This window comes from Panthera tigris, chromosome B1 (assembly GCF_018350195.1).
Source record: "Panthera tigris isolate Pti1 chromosome B1, P.tigris_Pti1_mat1.1, whole genome shotgun sequence".
In the NCBI taxonomy this organism is placed as follows: Eukaryota; Metazoa; Chordata; class Mammalia; order Carnivora; family Felidae; genus Panthera; species Panthera tigris.
In genome coordinates this window covers 107,794,279-107,815,803 of record NC_056663.1, presented here as the reverse complement: position 1 = coordinate 107,815,803, position 21,525 = coordinate 107,794,279, and the positions used below count along the sequence as shown (strand labels likewise).

The 21,525-nt window shown below is 34.9% G+C and overlaps 1 protein-coding gene across 6 annotated transcripts in view; it reads right to left on the bottom strand.

Annotated features, from left to right (window-relative positions):
- LOC102948923 (bifunctional heparan sulfate N-deacetylase/N-sulfotransferase 4) overlaps positions 1-21,525 on the bottom strand; it is a 375,766-nt gene that overhangs the window by 353,572 nt on the left and 669 nt on the right. For 4 of the 6 annotated variants that reach the window (XM_042984004.1, XM_042984005.1, XM_042984009.1 and 1 more), the window contains exon 2: positions 14,179-14,306. The gene's annotated coding sequence lies outside the window, so the exon portion shown is untranslated. Of the gene's footprint in view, positions 1-14,178; positions 14,307-21,353; positions 21,426-21,459; positions 21,522-21,525 lie in introns of those variants that run through there. The other 2 variants (XM_042984008.1, XM_042984006.1) reach the window with 2 other exon arrangements.

The window sequence follows — 21,525 nt, the reverse complement described above, 5'->3', positions numbered from 1 at the left end:
CGTAAGAACTCCTGTTTTCAGAAATCAAGCTTGAATAAAAATAAATAAAATGTTACTTTTTAATAAGCATACTAGTATTTTTAACATGTAAAAAAAATATGAATGCCTCTATATGCACCACTACACAAGGAATGTTAGTTAGAAAGGTAACAAAGCTATTGAAATTAAATAGCTATTTCATATTCAGACGAGAATCTTTCCCTCTTTCTCCCTAGTAAGTGCCCACTGCTACTGTATCCCAAAATTAGGTGGTGGAATATCCAAGAAGGACTTATGAAAGAGGTGATACATCCTCTAGGTTCAAAAAAAAAAATTGGAGCAAGTGAAACATGTTTGAGATTGACATAATTTCTTCTAATGCAAAACAGAGGAGCTTTAAGAAGACATCAACCTGGGGTGCCTGGTTGGCTCTTCTGGCTTCAGCTCAGGTCATGATCTCGAGGTTTGTGAGTTTGAGCCCTGTGTCAGGCTCTATGCTGACAGCTCAGAGTCTGGAGCCTACTTCAGATCTGTCTCCCTCTCTCTCTGCTCCTCCCCCATTCACATTCTGTCTCTCTCTCAAAAATAAACATTAAAAAAAATTAAAAAGAAAGAAGACATCGACCCAGAATAATGTGGCACTTCTTCCAGAATTATCAACTTCCAAAAATTTAGTAAATTTCAAAACAAGCATATAGATTCAAAATTTCCATAAATATACTTCAAAATTTAGAAATTGAGCCACGGGAGCATCTGGGTAGGACTCTGGCTCGGGTCATGATCTCATAGTTCGTGGGTCTGAGCCCCACGATGGGCTCTGTGCAGACAGCTCAGAGTCTGGAGCATGCTTCGGATTCTGTATCTCCCTCTCTCTGCACCTCCCCTGCTCATGCTCTGTCTCTCTTTCTCTCTCAAAATTAAATAAACATTAAAAAAATTAAAAAAAAAAAGAAATTGAGCCACAGGCCTGCATTTACCCTCCAAATATGAGTACTTTGGTAGACAAGTACCAGATGCATTGCCCTAAGAAGTCCTGTTAACTATCCCTTTTCAGGATGGGGAACCAGGTTTCTTACCAAGGCAGGCAGAGGAAGTTTTCTGGTGTTCCCATAACTTCTGCCTGGCTTCTGAAGAACAGTGACTTTTAAAAGTTGCAGAGAAGACAAGGAGGAAGCTAGGGAATGAGCCAAGCCATTAGATTTGAGGGAAAAGGAGAATAGGTTCAATAACTTTACGCAAGAGGCTGACTTGAGAACTGTGAGCTATTAGCACCTGTCTAGAGACCTTTTATTTCTCAGTCTAGGGGACACAGCTGTTCCTGATTCTAACCCTTTTCCACTGTTTGCTACTGCTCTTAGCATCCCTATGTCAAACTTGTCAAAGTCTGTAGGATTCCACCCACAGACCACTGTAGCAATAGCAAAAACAGCTTTCCCACAACAGCAATGAGGGCAGTTTAATCTATTGTCAGCAGTGATTTGCCCCACTTCTGAAAGCCAAGACCATTTTTCAGCAATTCTAACATGTGCCACTGTTCACATTCTAACATCTTTAGAATCAGGGCATGTATTTCAAGTGATGTTGTCTCTTAATGGCAGAATATAAATTAACTGCACATCTTAAATCAGTGCAGTCTTAAGTTTGATGAAACATGATATGTGAAAACAATGTCTCTGTTAATGGTAGAACTTCAGACTGCACTAAGATTAAAAAAAAAAAGCATTGACTTGTTACAACCCCCTAGAGGGATGAGGCATAGAAATTGGTGTCAGATCCACACCCAGAAAGAGTATAGCTTGTTAGTTGTTCTAATTACAAAATTAAAAGGAATAAACTGAATTCCAGAATTTACCAGAACAAAGGATTCAAAAGCATTTAGCTTACAGTAGGTGAGTCACTAAACCTAACTTAAAGAAATTTTGCCCAAAAGTGAAAGGAGGAAGGTTAAGAAGGGGATTCCAACGGAGAAAGACTGAGTGAACCAAACATCGCAAAATCAAGAACTTTTGAGGATATTACAAATGACTAGACAGGTGAAAATGCATTGTGAATGTGCTTCAAGAAAGAGTTAGCTTTAAAGACCTTAAAATCACAGAGAAATTCAATGCCTAATAACATTAATATCTGTCAAGTAGCAAAATTCCTGCCCTTTACCTCTTTTCTCACTAATCTCCCACTCCCTTTAATTGTAGAGTAGTCTGTCTACTACAGCCTAGTGAGGATGGGAGCAGAGCAGTAACCTATGCAGGAAATAGAAAGGAAGCCATGCATTCAGCCCTTTCCTTCTCCAAGTTTCCCTACTGGAAGTCTCCCTCTGTTGAAAGGAATAAGATTAAGAACTGAATTCAACACTAAGTTTTTAATTATTATGCTGAACTGGCTTTCTTAATTATTCAGGTGAGATCCTTCTCATTTGAATGAAAACAGTACAACCAAAGAGTTAAAGAAGCTGTCAAATATTTCATCTAAGGCAGGAAAGTTCTATTCTCACAGAATAGGTTTAAATGAATAGGGAGAAGAAAATAACTTTATTTTGTGACTATACCATAAGAGCCTCACTAGGTCAGTGAAATATTTCCATAAATAACTTTGAATTACAAAGTGTTATCTTTCAGTTGCTACGGATGGAAGATCTAAAAGATCAAACATCTAACACGAAATTTCTGTTTTACTGGAAAAAAATGTTTAGCCAAAGAATCAAGTTTCTTTCAAGGAAGGATTTTAGAAATATTCATAATTTGTTAAAATTTCAACTAGCTTTTAAGATGAGACTATTAAAATATACATTGAATTATCAATAACTGGTTTTTATGTCACTGTATATCATTTCTATCGACTATTTTTGTATTCACACTTAAGGATCAATGCTTGTGGAAAAATCACTAATGATTGAATTAACTAAGAAATGAGTGAATAAATGAATGAATACATGAGAGAAAATATACCTGAAATTTGGAAAAGGCACCTGAATAACCTTGCATGGCAGAGGGTACTTTATTCTCATTAATGTAAAAAAAGAAGTGATCTGAGCTTTCTATCTGAACTAAAAGAAGCACTATGGATTAAAAAAATATTTGATAAATTCAAATATACTCTTGAACATTATATTTGAGTCTGATCAGAGCATTTAATGTGGCTAATTCGACACTGATCTTTTGGTCTTCTTTCCTGAGAAGAATCTGAATCTGCTACTATGAAAACATGCTGGCTGAGCAGAGAAATAGGAGCTACGAGAGGGAACTGAAACACAGAATTCAGAGTAGGTTCTCTCAAGAGAGAATATCTTGTTCTTGTAGAGAAGGATAGGTCACTGGTTCTATTCATCACTGACACCATGGCTTTCTTCTAGATATATAGCAGGAAATGTACACAAGGGAATGAATATACAAAATTTAATTTCAAAAGGTTACTAAAAGGAAATAGTTATGTACAACATGGAGGCTAAGATGCCTCTTCTATATTTAGCCTTTTCTTGAACTCAATATTAAAAAAAAAAAGTGAAATGATTAGGCTTGATATCAAGTGCCATTTCCATGTTTAAAAATGAAGAATACCAAGGCACTGGGGTGGCTCAGTCAGTTGAGCATTCGACTCATGATTTCAGCTTAGCTAATGATCTCACAGTTTTTGGTATTAAGCCCTGTTCTGTGATGTTAGCATACAGCCTGCTTGGGATTCTCTCCTCTTCTCTTTTCCCCTTCCCACTACAACCCCAGCCCTACACATGCTTGCATGCTCTCTCTCTCTCAGGGTAAATACATACATACATACAACCGTACACATGTACATACAAACTTAAAAAATGGAGAAATACCATTTTCTAATTTGGAAACCTAACGAGCATCTTGAAAGTTAGAAATATTGTTTCTAATTTGGAATTAAATAAAGGTATCTGTGCCAAATACAAAGCATTGATAGCATCCTGTATTATTATCTGTATTATTATGCCCATTATCTATCATTAATAGAAAATTTTAAAGCATTGACTGAATCTTAGTAACACTTCATTTTTCATGCTTCTTGAAATTGTCCCAAGACAGGGTGGCTAATTTAAAATATACGTTTTTTTCCAAAATTCAAAAAATAAGATGCTCTGAAGTACCATTTAAAATTAGTTAACTATTGATTTTACCCTCACTGCCTTTCTATTATCTGACTATTCTTTGTTTTATGTAAGTTTTATGTATAAGAATCTTGAAAGTTGGATCGTGTTTTTAAATTTGATTTTTCCAATTTGAAGTAAATATACAAGAAAGAATAGCAAACATTACCTAACCAAATACTGGGTTTAATGAACTGTCAGATGGCAGAGAGTGGGCATAACAGAAAACAAATGTATGCATCAATGCAGGCTCCAGGAGACACATCAGTATTTTCACGCAATGGATAGTGTATTAAATATACACTAGGAGTCCTAGTACTCACTCACGCTTGCCTATTATTAGGTGAGGATGGCAGGTATGTGACAAGTTCTGCCTGATCACAAGGACTAAATTTAAATATAAAGGCGTATTTCAATTCTTCTGAGAGATGCGATGTGGCAGCTGGAGAGCAGAGCCTGAGCAACACGGGTGAGGGAGATGCTGAGAATAAAGTGACTCCTGGCAATTAATCACACATGTCAAGGAACAGTCAAGATGATCTGTTGAATTTGACAAAATAAGGGACTCCACATGCCCCTGAAGAACAGGGCTTCTAATTCCTCTGGTACTGTTGACTATGTTTGTTCTAATCAGAGCGGCACTGGGAAGGGATACTAAATGGGAAAATAGAAATTCAATAAATATAAATTAATAGCATTCTACGATATTACAGATTTTCCTATGCGTTTTCAAAGAACAATATAAAAAGTAGACAGTCTTGAGTTTTATATATGATTGTGAAAAACATACTTTCATTCCCTTTGGTGTTTTGGATTACTTTGTTCAGGTTCTTTCAACTCTGTGATGGTTGGAGGCATGTCATGCCTTCTGATCTGTCCATATCTGTGGCTCCTATTCTGGTTAAACTCATTGCTATGCTCTACTTGGCTCCCACATTGTTAAAAACCCCGTTGTTTCCTCCTCAGTCTCCCCCATCTCTAGCATCTAGTCTGTCACTAACTTTATCAGATTTGCCTGTGAAATACCTTTCTAATCTTACTTCATTTCCAGTTTCTCAGTTTCTACTTATGTAATACCTCCTTCACAAAACTGCAAATTATTTTCTAATGTAGACCTGTTTATAATACTCCTCTAGTTAAAGGGAAAGTCTTAAATATGAACAAATATATGAGAATCATATATTGTTAATTAAAAATGTGGTAAAAGTTTATGTGTTGACGTGAACATATTATATAAATGTAATTCAAAAGAATCTACATTGTCGATATTTTATTTTAAATAAAAACAATACATATTACATATTTTGTATATGTAAGCTTAAAAGATGTTCTTCAGCATAGTTACTGTTTATCTCTAGGTAACAACCATACATTCATGTTTTTAATACGGAGACACAGATCTTATGCTTAGTTAAAGACATAAAAGTATTTTGATGGAGAAAACATACAGATGGTAATCAGACATATGAAAAGATACTCAACATCACTACTCATCAAAGAAATGCAAATCAAAACCTATACCAAATCAATGATATGTCTTATACTTATCAGAATGGCTAGAATTAAAAAGACAAGAAAGCACAAATGTTGGAGAAGATGGGAAGGAAAAGGAACCCTCATGCATTGTTGGTGAGAATATAAGTTGGTGCAGCCACTATAGAAAATAGTATAGGGGTTCCTCAAAAAATTAATAGAAATAGCATATGATCCAGTAATTCCACTATTAGGCACTTACCCTAAAAAAAAACAAAAACAAAAAAACAAAAAAAACTAAAACACTAATTCAAAAAGATATACACACCACAATGTTTATTACAGCATTATTTAGAATAGTCAAGATATAGAAACAACCTAAGTGCCCACCAAAAGGTGAAAGGATAAAGAAGATAGCATGCACGCGCACACACATGCGAGCGCACACACACACACACACACACACACACACACACACATGCACTGGAATGAATATGAGTCAGATATAAAAAAAGGTTAGATCTTGCCACTTGCAAAAACATGGATCGATCTAGAGGGTATTTATGCTTCGTGAAATAAGTCAGACAGAGAAAGACCAATACAATATGATTTCTTTCATATGCGGAATCTACCAAACAAACAAGTAAATAAACAAACAAAAAGCAGAAACAGACTCATAAATACAGAGAACTGAAGGTCGCCAGAGAGGAGAGTGGGTTGATGGGCAAAATGGGTAGACGGGAGTGGGAGATACAGGTTTCCAGTTGTGGAATTAGTCACAGGGAAAGAAGGTACAATATAGGGGATATAGTCAATGGTATTGTAATAGCATTGTATGGTTACAGATAGTAGTTACACTTGTAGTGAGTGTAGCATAATAACATACAGACTTGTGGAATCACTGTTATACATCTAAAATGTAACACTGTGTGTCAACTGTACTCAAATAAAAATATTTTAGACAAGAGAAAGAAAGAATTTGAGTGAGAGATGAGAGGTTTAACTTAAAATAATCAGGAAATTATTGCATTTAAATTTCATATCTCCTAAAATCCTAACTGAATTTTCAACATATTTTTCTTGTCATTTTTACTATGATTCTTCCTTCATTTCTTACTTCTTCCAGACATCCCCACCCAAGATGAGTGAAAAACACACATCCCTGAATTACTGAAAATGTCTTCTTTCAAGCAGAGTCTGTAACTATTTGTATACAAAGGGAATACCCTAGGAGTAAAAAAACTATATAATGCAAATTGGGACCTTGCCTACTCAATCTTCTCAAGTACTCTCTAAATACTTATATCCTCTGAACTTGTGTTTTGTTAATGGAAGAGTAATCTGAAAAAAAAAAAAAAAAGAGGATTACGTCTAGCATTAGAGATGAATAAAAGTTTTAAACATAAATTATTTTCAAGGAGCATTAATATTATCTCATAGTCTTCTTAAACTACTCTTCTCAATAATTATTTTTCTTGACATAGAAAAATATTAGATGATGGAATTAGGAAGGAAGAGAATAGGCAGACATGAGGGTAGTGAATATATTTTCAATTTGCTCAGTAATTCTCATTTTGTTTAGTACAGTTCATGGCAGACAATAAAGACTAAATAAATGTTTGTTATCTGAAATAATGAATTTAATAAATATTTGTTGGATATTCATTGTTATCAAGCCCTTTCTAGGCTTGAGGAATTCCTAATTAAGTGAAGAAATGCTGAATGTTGATTCATTTATTTGGAAAAATACTTAACACATATGCTGGGGTGTCTGGGTGGCTCAGCTGGTTGAGCATCTGACTTCTATTCAGGTCATTATCTTGCAGTCCTTGAGTTCAAGCCCCACATTAGGCTCTGTCCTGACAGCTCAGAGCCTGAAACCTGCTTCAGATTCTATGTCTCCCTCTCTCTCTGCCCCTCCCCTGCTTACACTCTGTTTCTCTGTCTTTCTCTCTCTCAAAACTAAATAACTGTTTTTAAAAAATATGCCATGACAGATACTAAATAGCACTTTGGATGCAGGGGAGAACAAGTTAGTTGTGACTCCTGAATTCATAGATCTTCCAGGCTAGTGTCATAATAGAATATACTTAAATGCTATGAACATAAATTGAGAAAGCATTTAATTCTACCTAAGGGAGAATGAAATAACATCCTGAAGTTTGTTGAGCATCTATTGATGGTTCATAGATGTGTCATTTATGTCACTCTGCTGGTTTATTATAGTGCTACTTGTTTCTGAAATGCTTATGATAATTTCACATATACTAAAATAGAACAATTTATTATAGTACAATATGTGATTTTATTTGACTGTTATTCTGTTGTTATCTCTCAGTCAATATTTGTTCTAAGTTGCTATCCTTAATTATGATTATTATAAAATATGGTTTACACCACTATAATCTATTTATCTGCCATTTATTTTTTTGCCTGTTTGTTTGCTTTTGTTTTTTTAGTTTATTTTTTGAGAGAGCACGAGTGAGAGTGAGCAGGGGAGGGGCAGAGAGAGAGGGAGAGACAGAATCCCAAGCAGGCTCCACAGTCAGTGCAGAGCCCAAAGTGGGGCTCAAAGTCAGAACCGTGAGATCGTGACCCCAGCTGAGATCAAGAGTCGGATGCTTAACCAACTGAGTCACCCAGGTACCCCTGCCATTTCTTTTTTGTTTTGATTAAGTTTTGACTCATATGCCTGACAAGAGGAAAGTGAGTGATGCATTTAACCTGTTGAAAAGAAATAAAAGGTGTATCACACAGGATATTAAAGTGGAAGTCATACAGATGTTGAAAGACCTATCAGAAAGTGATTGAGAAAATAAATAGCACAGATTATCATACAAATTAGGGTTAGTAGATGGACTTTCATAATATGAAAGATATCAGGAAATTTAGATCAACTTGGCACTATGGCCAAAGAACTGAATAAAAGGTAGTTGAAAGAAAATATGATGAAAGCAGTTGTAAGTTTGTTGTTCCCCAAATACCCGTACTACGCTGTAAACTTTTTCCTCTGAGGATCATGCTATGAGGGCCCCTTAAAGAACTGATCTAGTTAAAAAGATCATGTCCAAAAATGCAACCCCTCCCAAATTCAATGAGTGTATATGAGCCTGATGCCTTTTATATTGCTTATATGAGGACAGTAAAGGTCCTAAAAAGAAGTAAAATTTGAGCTTGACCAAGAACAGGACACTGTGTTTCAACAGTTGGTCAATGAAAAGAAGAGAAAATTAGAATAAATTACCTACATATCTATGCCATATCCTGGGACATTGAGAATGTTACAAAGTGAGGCTATGATCAAGACAGGACTTAGAGAAGGCAGAAAATATTTAGAAATTTAAAGAAAAACAAGTATAAGAAGTAGTATTGAATTTTGATGTTATCAAAATATATGTAGTTATTTTAAATAGTTTTGACATGAAGTTGAAAATATATTAATATAGTCAAATGAAAACAAAAAAGAGAATTATAAAGTATTTATGTAGAATTAGATTATTGTATATATATTATTATATATTATATATGTATTATTATATTATTATATTATCCCTATTCACTAATTTTACAAGTTGACTTAATATGGGTCTTTTTAAAAAAGTTTTTATTTCATTTTATTTTAGAGGGAGAGAGCATGCAAGCAGGGAAGAGGGGCAGAGGGCAAGTGAAAGAGAATCTTAAGCAGGCTCCACACTCAGCATGGAGCCCAACAAGAGTCTCAGTCCCATGACCCTGCGATCCTAATCTGAGCCCAAATCAAGAATGGGATACTCAACTGACTGAGCTACCTAGGCACCCCAGTGTGTGTCTTATTTATATATCAATCACAATTATCTAGAACATGGCCAAGAAATAAGTAGGGTAAAAATAACTATAAGTAGTCATATTTTTTTTTCCCCTGGAATTCAATTCATTTTATTGACAACAGAGTAGCTAACATCCTCACTTCCATTTAAAAATTTAAGTTTTCTACCTCCATGCCACGGATTAGTCCACAAAAAATCAAAAGAAACAATCTTAGAAGGGCTTAAATGAAATTTTTGCTTCTGGATATGAGGGAGCAGCTTGCAACAAAATAAGTCCAGCTAAAATGCAAAAGAAAAATCTGTTTCTAGAATTGCTAGCAACGATTTGAGGGAAGCAAGGAAAGACAGACTGATATTCTATAAGCTGCTGTAAGCACAGTGCTTTTGCCAATTCTTGGAGAAGACAAAAAGGCTATGAAGTGAGAGACAGAGCTGTTACTAGGAAAATGGAAACTAGCAGAGTTTTCAGCAATTTTATTAAGTCTAGGGATAAAAAGTAGAGGTTAGAAATACAATGGCAGCCAAAACTTGAGAGCCCAAGATCTCAGAAAAATTGAGGCATAGGGAAATGAGGAAAAATCCAGTGATTTTTCTTTAGGGAATTTATTGAATTCTTAAACTACAGAGAGAAAGAAGCAAAGAAGCTAAAGGGAATAATTGTTGACACCCTTAAAATGTTGAAGAGATTAAAAATAAAATGGGAGGACATAGCAAGGAAAGGGGCTTTAGTAAAAACACACCATGAGTAGATCAGTTCTTGATTGGGTTAAGGTATTCATCCCCATGCAAGCTATTCAATAGAAGGAAGATGAATCCTCTTCAGAGTAAAATACAAATTACTCAGTCTTTAGAATTATTAATGCAAAATGTCCCACAATCATTAAAAAAAATACTCAGCATACCAAGAAAAATAAATGACAAGAAAATGTGACCCAGGAAGACTTAGACATTTTATTTACTAAGGATGTACTTTAAAGTAACTATGATTTAAGTTTAAGAAAATAAATAATATAAGGAAGAATTTCATTAGAGAAGTGGAATCTCTAAACATAAAAGAATCAACATAATTTTTACTAATTACAAATTCAACTACAATTTAAGAAATAAATAGATGAGTCTAATAACAAATTGGATGCAGCAAAAGAAAGGTATAGTGACTTTAAGTGAAGGCCAATAGGAAATATCCCAATTAAACTGTGTGAATAGTGAAAGGATAGAAAATAGGAAAAAGAGATGGGAGACATATGAGGAGAAAGAAAAAAAAGACCTAATATACTTCTAATTTGAGTACCAGTAGAACAGGAGGAAGAGAACAAAGCAGAACAATATTTAATGATGGCCAAGAAAACTCCAAGATTGACAAAAGACATCAACCTACAGACTTAAGAAATGCTGCAAAACCCGAACATCATAAATTATAGAGAAAAGAGCCCCATGGCCTTGTCCCTCACTCATACCGTCAGGGTTTTGTATCTGGGTAAAAGAAGCAAATGTTGATATCACAAAAAATATATAGAGATGCCAGAATAGGAAAATGATGTGTGGTAAATAAGATGAGCTTGATTGTAGCAATGATCAGACAGCAGTCAAAGAAAGAGGAGAGATAGATATTCTCATGAGAGGTCTGCCAGAAGATGGAAGAGGAGTCCTCCATCACCAAAAAAGATGCCTCTGCCCAAGGAGAGAGACGTGGCTTCATCAAGAAAGAAGGGGAGGAGGAACTCAAAAGTTGCAGATTTAACCTCCTTAATTTTTGTTTGGCTTATATAAAATGAAAAGGTTAGTGGAGACAATTTTATATATATATATACATATATATATATATATATATATACGTATATAATATACGTGTATATATACATATATATATATGTATATGTGTAGCAATTTACGGTTGTCAATGTTTTTATATATTTTGTCTCTCCTATCTGTGATTAAGGCAGGACAGACATTTTAAAAATCTTCATTGCAACCACAGTGGAACCGATCTTGAGAAAAGTTGCATGTATTTGCTGTAACTCTCTAGAACATGACCTCTAAGGGAAGAAAGTATGTTTTTAATTCAAAATCAAGTTTTTGCAATTAGATATTATTAAGGAATCATAGTTACCACATTTAGGATTGAAAATGGTATTATGGTTTAGTTTTTAAGAACGCTTTTCTTTTATAGATATATAGTAAAATACTTTTGACAATGAAACCTGGAATCTGCATCAAAATAATGCAAGGAGCATAACTGCAATGTTCTATATCTTGTTTTGGGTGATTCTGAAATGGATATGTACAATTGTTAAAACTCATCAAACTGAAAATAAGATTTTAACATTTAAGCACATGCAAATTGTATCTAAATTTAAAAAAACATCAAAAAGTAGCTAGAAAAGACAATCTAGAAGACGATAACAAAGCTTGTGGACTTATGCTATCAAAATCAAGACATGCATACCTACAGTAATGAAAACAGTGTGTTTTGGTATAGGTATAGAAAAATGGACCAATGGAAAAGAATAGAACAAATAGAAACAAACTCAAAAATATATAGTGACCTGATACAATGTTTTCATCCTGTAGTAAAATTAGGAAAGAATGATTTTTTCAGTAATGGCCATGGGTCAACTGGATACACATCTAAGAAAAAAAAATCAGTCTTACCTTCTATACTTTACATTATATTAAACAATTCCAGATGGAAAATAAATGTAAATGTCAAAGGAAAAAAAAAATTTTCCAGAAGAAATCATAGGAGAGTATCTTTATGATCTTGGAGTAGGCAGACATTTTAACTTGGTAACAAACTCTACTGTAGAGAAAAAAAATGATAAACAGAGCTACATTAAGATCTTCTGTTTATCATCAAGAAAATGAATAGATAGCACACAGAGTAGAATATATTTGCAATGTGCACATTTGTTAGAGGCTTACATAGACTATATATAAGAAATCATATAAATGGACAAAATAGAAAACTGTATAGAATACTTAGAAAATAATTTGAATGAACATTACAAAAGAGGATATCCAAATGGCCAAACAATGTATGAAAGGTTCTCTACCTCATTAGTCATAGAGAAATGCAAATTAAAATCTACTGCAATCATTACCCAGCCTCTAAATATTAAATCCAAAAGAGATAATACCCAGCTTCAGTGACAACTTGAAGTTATTGGACTTTGCATATACTGCTTGCTGGTGGGGGTATAAATAGTAAAACCAACTAGGAAGGTTGTTTGGTGATGTCTACTGATGCAGAATATATGCCTATTTTGTGACACGGCAATATCTTTCCTTGATGTGTATCTAGCAGATAAGTATACACATACAGTAAAACCTTGGTCTGTCACCATAATTCATTCTGGAAACGTACTTGTAATCCAAAGCACTTGTATATGAAAGTGAATTTCCCCATGAGAAATAATGGAAACTCAGATGATTAATTCTACAACCCAAAATATGTATATAAAAATGATTACAATGCTGTGATAGAATACAAAATAATAAAAAAAATACAAAATACAAAGAAAAATAAATAAATCAACCTGCATGTACCTTTGAAAACCTTCATGGCTGGTGTGAGGGAGGGTTATTGTGTAGGATGAATTTCACTATCACTAATGGAATCACTGGTGTCTATTGGCTCAATGGAATCCTTTTCTTGCAAGCTTTAACAAGGAACCTATCCAATGACACTTGTTTTTTCCTCCTTTTGAGGATTTTGCAGAAATATGACATTGCATTGTTTTTCAACAGATTCATCGCTTGCACTGATACAAACCTTATTCGTGTGGTGCTTTTCTACAAAATTTTGCAGTTTCCCACATTTTACACATCTCCATAATCTCATTTGAAGTGAGGGATTCTCCTGCCTTTTTCCCCTCCTCCTCTGCAGACAAGATGCAGATGTAGATGTCTTATAAAATCTTGCAATTTCAGCCATTCCCATACCATGTTTGTACTTTTTGATGTATTTCCTTCTTAACTTCCACCATAATCATCTCCTTCTTACAGCCTTTCTTTTCAACCTTTTTCTGCATGGGAGCCATTGTATATGCTTGTACGGATGTTGACTATAGTACAGTATTAATAAACTCTTGTCATATACTGTATTTAATGTAACTTGCAATAAGACAGCAGAGGAAAGGGTCTATATCTGCAGGCAACCTGACCCAGAATGAAGCAAAGCATTCCTAAACTTATTCTTATATGGAAAAGCAAAGGACTGTCCATAGGTGCCTTGAAGTGACAAAAGATACACTGGTGCCAGGTGTGAACACCTTCCAAAGTTCTGAAAAATCACTGATTTCTGCCAAACACTGCAGCCTGAGACCAAGCATCTGAGCATGGGAGACAATCACCCACAATCCAACAGTGAGAGAGGGAAAGAAGAGCCATTGGCTTAGTTGTGATCATGAAACATTTGGCATCATGTACTACTCATACTGAAATACATCACTCATTTATCAAGTTAAAATTTATTAGAAATGTTGGCTTGTCTTGTGGAACACTCGCAGAACAAGTTACTCGCAATCCAAGGTTTTACTGTATTCAACAGAACACGTATATGAGTTTTCATAAAAGCATTATGCATAAAAGCTAGTAACTAGAAACAGCCCAAAGACTATTGATAGAAGAATGAATAAACATATTTTGTCCTATCTGTAAAAGCAAATATATCTTAGTAATGAGAATATACAAATTGTTGCCATACAGAACACCAAGGCTGAATATGAAATTTTTGATATCTAATGAAAGAACCAGACATAAAATGGAATATATTATATGATTCCAGTTATAGATAGCTCAAATCCGCGGATGACTTACCCAAGGCTCTTAGATAAGAAGAGGAGGAACAGTAAATTCAAAGGGATCATTGGGCATCTTGCCTGTGCATGTCCTTGGTCCAAGGGTGTTTGCAGTCAGCTTTGGATCCCATTTCTTGTCACCAAAAACTGTTAAAAAAATATTAAAGAAAACAATTTAGGTGATACAAACAAACTTTAACACTTTATGAAGTAGACAGTCTCTCTTTGGAGAACTGCAAAATGGGTCAGAGGGCAGGAAGCTTTTATTAGATGAAGAACAAAGAAAAAGGAAGACACAGTAGAAAATATCTGATTGGCTGGGTCCACATAGTCAGCCTTGTTTGGGGTACAAATGCCTAAAAGTGGCTTAGAGTTTGGGGACTGGCTGATTGGATATATGGTGTTTGTGTTCAAGCTGAGCATTTACAAGGGCATGAAGTTTATCTAAGTTTTGGTTTGCTGACATTGCACCTGTGCAGGAGTGGCTCCATCTTGGGACTAAAAATTTATTTCAAGAGCACCAAAGCTAGTTTTCAGTAGAGTTCCTGCAAACTCTGGTACCTTGAGCTTCTACTTTCAGGAATGCATAAGACATGGAGGGCATGCCTCTAGTCTGCCTTTGGTGCAGACCTGGATTGGAGACTCCACATAAAACAGAATCTTAACAGCTTAATGAAAATTAAACCCCCCACCACACAGAAAAAGACAGATTGAAAAACTTAAATCTTGACCTTGATAGTGGGTAGAGAAAAAAATAGCCTCTGTATTCACAATCAGAAGCTGGTCTTTACTTGGCATGCAGTCCAATGAAAATAATACAATTCAAAATTCTTCGAGTGATTAATATATTTTAACATATTACAAATGAAAAGGTAAGGATCTTATTACATTGATAAATAAAGGAAAATAGGCAATCAAATTCAACATTCATTCTGTATTAAATTTTTAGCAAAAGAAACAGAAAGTCTTTTCTTTAACTTAGTACATGTACAAAAATAATTAACAAATATCACACTTGATTGAAGAAAAACTGAAAGCATTCTTTCTAACATCAGGAACAATGCAAGGATGCCTGTCATCATTATACCCAATAAAACATAATAATGAGGTCCTTGTTGGTGCAGACAGGGGAAAAACAAAGTAGATATAGGAATAAAAAGGAGTTTTTATTATTTACATAAGATGTAATTCTCCACAGAGAAAACCTCCCCAAAATCTACTGCTAAACCAATAGAGTTAATGACAGAGTTTAGGATACAAAAATACAAAATAAAAAATAAAAAAAATGGGGCACCTGGCTGGCTCAGTCGTGAGAGCATGTGACTCTTGATCCTGAGGTTGTGAGTTTGAGCCCCACATTGGGTGGAGATTACTTTAAACTAAACTAAAATAAAATACAAAAATCAGTTCATTTCTAAAATCCAGCAGCAAAAGACACATTTCTTAGTAAAATAAAATAAAAAGTGATCATTTACAAGGGTAACAAAAAATAGAAATAAATCTTTTTTTAAGGAATAAATTAAAAAAAAATTTTCTAATGTTTATATTTGAGGGGGGGGGTGATGGGCAGAGAGCGAGAGGGAGACACAGAATTCAAAGCAGGCTCCAGGGTCTGAGCTGTCAGCACAGAGCCCCTACACAGGGCTCAACTCACCAGCTATGAGATCATGATCTGAGCTGAAGTCAGATGCTTAACTGACTGAGCCACCCAGGCGTCCCAGGAATAAATTTTTTTTTAAGTTTATTTTGAGAGAGAGAGAGAGAGAGAGAGAGAGAGAGAGAGAGAACGAGAAAGAGAGAGAAAGTATGAGGGGCAGAGAGAGAATCCCAAGCAGGCTCTGCACTTAGAGGGATGCGGGGTTCAGACTTATGAACTGTGAGATCATGACCTGAGCCCAAGTCAGACTCTCAACTGACTGAGCCACCCAGACAGGGGCCCCGGAATAAATCTTCTTCAATGTATAAAATTTATAGAAAGCAAAGTATGAAATTTTTCTGTAAATCATTATGGCAAATCTGAAAAAAATGGTAGAAATACAACTATTTCAAGGATTGAGAGATTGAACACTGTTATGATATAAACTTAAACTGATAGACTATAATTCTAATAAAATTCTCAATGTGGTTTGTTTCACTCAATTTTACATTTTATTTAGCAATATGATTCAAATGTTTGTATGAAAGAGTCAAGTACCAAGAATATTAAAAGGCATTCTAGAAAAGGAACAATGTTTAAAGACTGGGCCTTCTAGATATTAAAAGGTAGCTAAAAGATGCAGTAACTAACACAAGGAGGATTTAGTATGACAAACACATATACAAAGGGTACTGAGGAAAGAGCTTAGATCTAGACCCAGGGCACTGAAATAGACCCATGCAAATATTGCAACCTGATTTGAGATAGAACAAGAACAGCACAGTGGTTTTTGGAAACAATAGATTCTTAAATCAAAATGTGATAGTAGTACCAATAACAACAAAATAATGATAGCTGGTTTGGGATAAGGGGAATATAAAAAGCTACTACTTTCTTCCATTTTCTTTATTTATAAAAATAGAAAACAATAGCAAATATCATTAAAAATGAGTGAATGAAAGGTAAGGAAGTGGTGACTATAAACAACTTTTGAAGTTTGGCTATGAAGAGGGAATTTAGACACTAGTCTTAGAGAAACAACCAGAGGACATTATAATGCTGGTATGTAGAGCATATTTTTGGCTGATATGAATGATCTATTTACGAATGAAACTTTGGGGTGCCTGGGTGGCTCAGTCAGTTGAGCGTCCGACTTCGGCTCAGGTCATGATCTCACAGCTTGTCAGTTCAAGCCCCATGTCAGGCTCTGTGCTGACAGCTTGGAGCCTGGAGCCTGCTTCAGATTCTGTGCCTCCCTCTCTCTCTACCCCAACCCACTTGCATTCCGTCTCTGTCTCTCTCAAAAATAAACATTAAAAAAAAAAAAAAAAAAAAAGAGGTTAGAGTGGGAGAGAGCCAAAGCATAAGAGACTGTTAAAAACTGAGAACAAACTGAGGGTTGATGGGGGGTGGGAGGGAGGGCAGGGTGGGTGATGGGTATTGAGGAGGGCACCTTTTGGGATGAGCACTGGGTGTTGTATGGAAACCAATTTGACAGTAAATTTCATATATTAAAAAATAAAAAAAAATAAAAATAAAAAAAAATAAAAATAAAAAAATAAACATTAAAAAAACAAAACAGGGGCGCCTGGGTGGCGCAGTCGGTTAAGCGTCCGACTTCAGCCAGGTCACGATCTTGCGGTCCGTGAGTTCGAGCCCCGCGTCAGGCTCTGGGCTGATGGCTCGGAGCCTGGAGCCTGTTTCCGATTCTGTGTCTCCCTCTCTCTCTGCCCCTCCCCCGTTCATGCTCTGTCTCTCTCTGTCCCAAAAATAAATAAAAAACGTTGAAAAAAAATTTAAAAAAAAAAAAAACAAAAAAACAAAACAAAACAAAAAAAGAATGAAACCTTCATGATGCAAGAGGGTAAGTCAGTCAATTATTTAAAAGTTTGTCAGTATAGGGAACTCCTAATCCTCTCAAATTTGATAAAATTAAAGCATAGTTAAAATGAAGATATTATGACTACAAGCTGGAATAGCACTAGGTTTTTTTCCAAGTCTCTAAAACATTTCAGAAAAATAAAAAAGGAAATTAGCTGAAAGAAAAAAAATGCAGGAATATTTCTGGTATAATTCTTTTCACAAGGAAAAATATAATGTAGTCATCAGTGTAAAATACATGGATATCATGAGACCAAAGGAGATAATTTGATACAATTTTATTTTCTTTAGTTTCTGTGAGGAAACTAAAACTTTTTTTCTTTTTTAAAGTTTATTTATTTTTGAAAGAGAGAGAGAGATAAAGAGAGAATGAGCAAGCTGAGGAGGGGCAGAGACATAAGGAGAGAGAAGTCCAAGCAGGCTCCGTGCTGTGAGCATGGAGCCTGATGAGTGGCTCGAACATATCAATTGTGAGATTACGACCAGAGCTGAAATCAAGAGTTGGACACTTAACCAACTGAGTCAACCAGGCACCCCTTAAAAATATTTTTCCTTGATGGAAGTTAAAAAGTTATTCTTTCAAGTTTCTTATTTATAGAAAGGGGTATGGGTCTACTAAACTACTTTAGAACTTATAAATACATGAGGGCAGAAGTATGGATAAAGTTATAGTTACTATAGTTCTTCCTTGATGCAAAACTCTACATATCTATTTTGTTGTACTTTTAAGACAACCTCAAAATTATAATTCTAATTTATATTAATTTACAAATTATTTAATAGCAGTTAAAAAAGAATCTTGGTAGATGTTACCACTATTCAACAAAATATGGTCCTTCTGTATTTCTGGGCATTGGAGAAAATTGCATTTCCCTATCCCCTTGAATTAAATACTGATCATGTGATTTGTTTTGGCCAATCTAATGTGAAGAGAGTGAGGCATCTTATGTTGGAAGTCAGTAATAGATTTTTCAGTTCAACTCCTCCTTGCTTCATTGTTTGTGAAAACATGCTGATGTGAAGGTGCCATAATTTCAAGAGCAGCCTGGAATTCTGAGTAATTATAAGGGCCGATGCTCTGAGATGTTTTCTTACATCCTCAGTGATGTGTGAGCAAAAATAAATATTGAGTTAAGCCAATGAAAATTTAGGATTGCTATTACCACAGCATACCTTAGACCTTGTTGAAAGACTTAAGAAGCTAAAGTAGAAAGTAGAGCAGGAGAATTAAACCCCAGGAGAATTAAAAGAAGCTGGGTAGAAAAGCCAAATCTTCTGGATGCCTGGGTGGCTCATTTGGTTAAGCAACTGACTTCAGCTCAGGTCATGATCTCATGGTTGGTGAGTTCAAGCCCTGTGGTGGGTTCTGTGCTTACAGCTCAGAGTCTGGAGTCTGCTTCAGATTCTGTGTCTCCCTCTCTCTCTACCCTTCCTCCACTCATGCTCTCTCTCTCTCTCTCTCTCTCTCTCTCTCAAAAAAAGTAAACAACAACAAAAAAAAAAAAAAAGAAAGAAAGAAAAAAGAAAAGCCAAATCTTCAAACTAGTCTTAGGAATGAAGTCTTAGGAAGTAAGGAGTTCTATGTGTAAGAAGCAATAGAAAATATTATGGCATGGTATATAGTTCAAACTATTTATTTCTCCTAGAACTGTGTTTGAATGTTATTTAGTTATCTTTATTAATATATTTTTTGTTTATTAGTACCTTACTGAAATTTCATTTCATTTTTTTTTCTACTTTAAAAGGCTTTATAGCTCTGAGACCAGAAGAGCTAAGTCTAGGATTTTGAGCTGTAATTTCAGAAAACAGAATAAGACTGAAATAAAGTTTCACTATGCGTATTTTTTAAAAAAAGAAAACTTCTAGCATTTTATTACTGTTCTATGGTGAGACTATCTTGTAAAGTTTACAGCGAGTAAACATAGGTAATTAAACGTTAAATAGTTGACTCTGATACTTCATATTTTAAGAAAATGTAACACATCATTGATCTTGTACTTATGTCTTTGTCATTTTATTTTAGGCACTTGGGTCTATTTTACGAAAATACTCCTAAAAAAAGTCTTAAGACTCACACTGAAAATATTCCCACCAAATAATTTCAGAAACCTATTCCTTATGGTTGGGAAGGCACACCTGCATATATTAATGAGAAAAGATTATTTGTCAGTGAATTCCAGGAATATTGTTTTAAAATTTTCATACTCTGCCTTTCCTGTTTCCCTTCTTACTGACTTTTAATATTAGAACAAACAACAATATTGGTTTTATTTCAAAGGCCAAATTACAGAAAACAATAAACTGGCTAAAAGTAAGACAGAACTATTATATAAAATCAAACAAGAAACTAAAACTCAAAAATTCAAATTACCACTTTGTCCTTACTTTGGCTTGCTTGTGGGAATTTATTGAAGAAGTCTTTTAAACTTCATCAAAAATCCCTCATGCCAGTTAATGATAGAATGGGGGAAGAAGAGGTTTTGCTATGTTTAAATTCCATTAGAGCATTGTGGGTTTTCACTTCCTAAATGGATTATTTAACTTCCGAAGAAAATCCTTTGAGGTCTAAGCTTATTTGCTCTCAGGAAAAATATGGCTTCAGTCACTTAGGAAAAAAATAAAAAAAAAGACAACAGTAATCTTTAAAAATATATACTTAGAAATTATTTCCCTATCATGAATATGTAGCTGAAATTCATTTTTAAATTAAAGTGTTAGTTATAATGCATAAATTTAAATTTTCAATTAGAAATCAGCTAAACTGAGCATCAATCAGTTGCAATTTTTTTTCTTCATTTCACTTAAAGAAGGAAGCATTAAATAAGAACGAATAGCTCATAATGGTAATAAGGTAAAATAATAAAAAATATACTATGAGTTGCTTCAAACCTTATGATACAGTTATTATCCAAATTTTGGTGCTAGATTTTTATAAACTATGGATTCAATTCTACAGCCTCAGGCAAGATAAAATTTGCATTTGCTTGGCCTATATAGGCCATTGATAAATACATTAGATAAATCCATGATTATATGAGATAAAATGCATAGAAGTATTTTTGATACATTTATACCAATCGTATCAATCATGTATATTCAAATATCGCAAAACCAATGCTTTTCTTAAGAACTACATCCTTATGGGGCACCTGGGAGGCTCAGTTGGACTTTGGCTCAGGTGTGGGTTCAAGCCCGGCATGGTGCTCTGTGCAGATTAGCTCAGAGCCTGGAGCCTGCTTGGGATTCTGTCTCCTGCTGTTTCTGCCCTTACCCCGCTCGTGCTGTGTCTCTGTCTCTCAAAAATAAATAAACATTAAAAAAAAAAAAATGATATCCTTTCTAATAACTTGACACTGAAGCTTCTGTTTAGACAAAAAGGATTGACAGGTCACATTTATCTCCTCATGAAAACTCACTAATGTAGGCATTCTAAATATATAAAACCCCATGAGGTCAAAAAGAACAAGAGAGCAAATCACTGCAGTGGAAAAGCCTGGCTCCTCACTTCGCCAATTTACAACACAATGCCTCCAGGGGGCATGGCTGACATGAAAAATGACTGTTTCCACAGCTCTTGGAAACTTTAGTCATTGAAGAAGCAGAGGTAAGATGGGGAGCTGAAAACAGGACTTGCTATAAAAGTTTGTATTTTGTATAAAAGTTTGTCACTTCCTTACAACCGATAGAGGTCCTCTGTATTGACAAAATGCAGGCGGCTCCGGTGGCCAGGCCCACGTCACCAATGCAAACCTGAGACGGCCGAAATTTCGGGAAAAGCCTCACCCTCACGGTCAAAGAAACCTAACACACACCAATGACAATCCTCCAGCTCGGCTGCAGTTGAGTTTA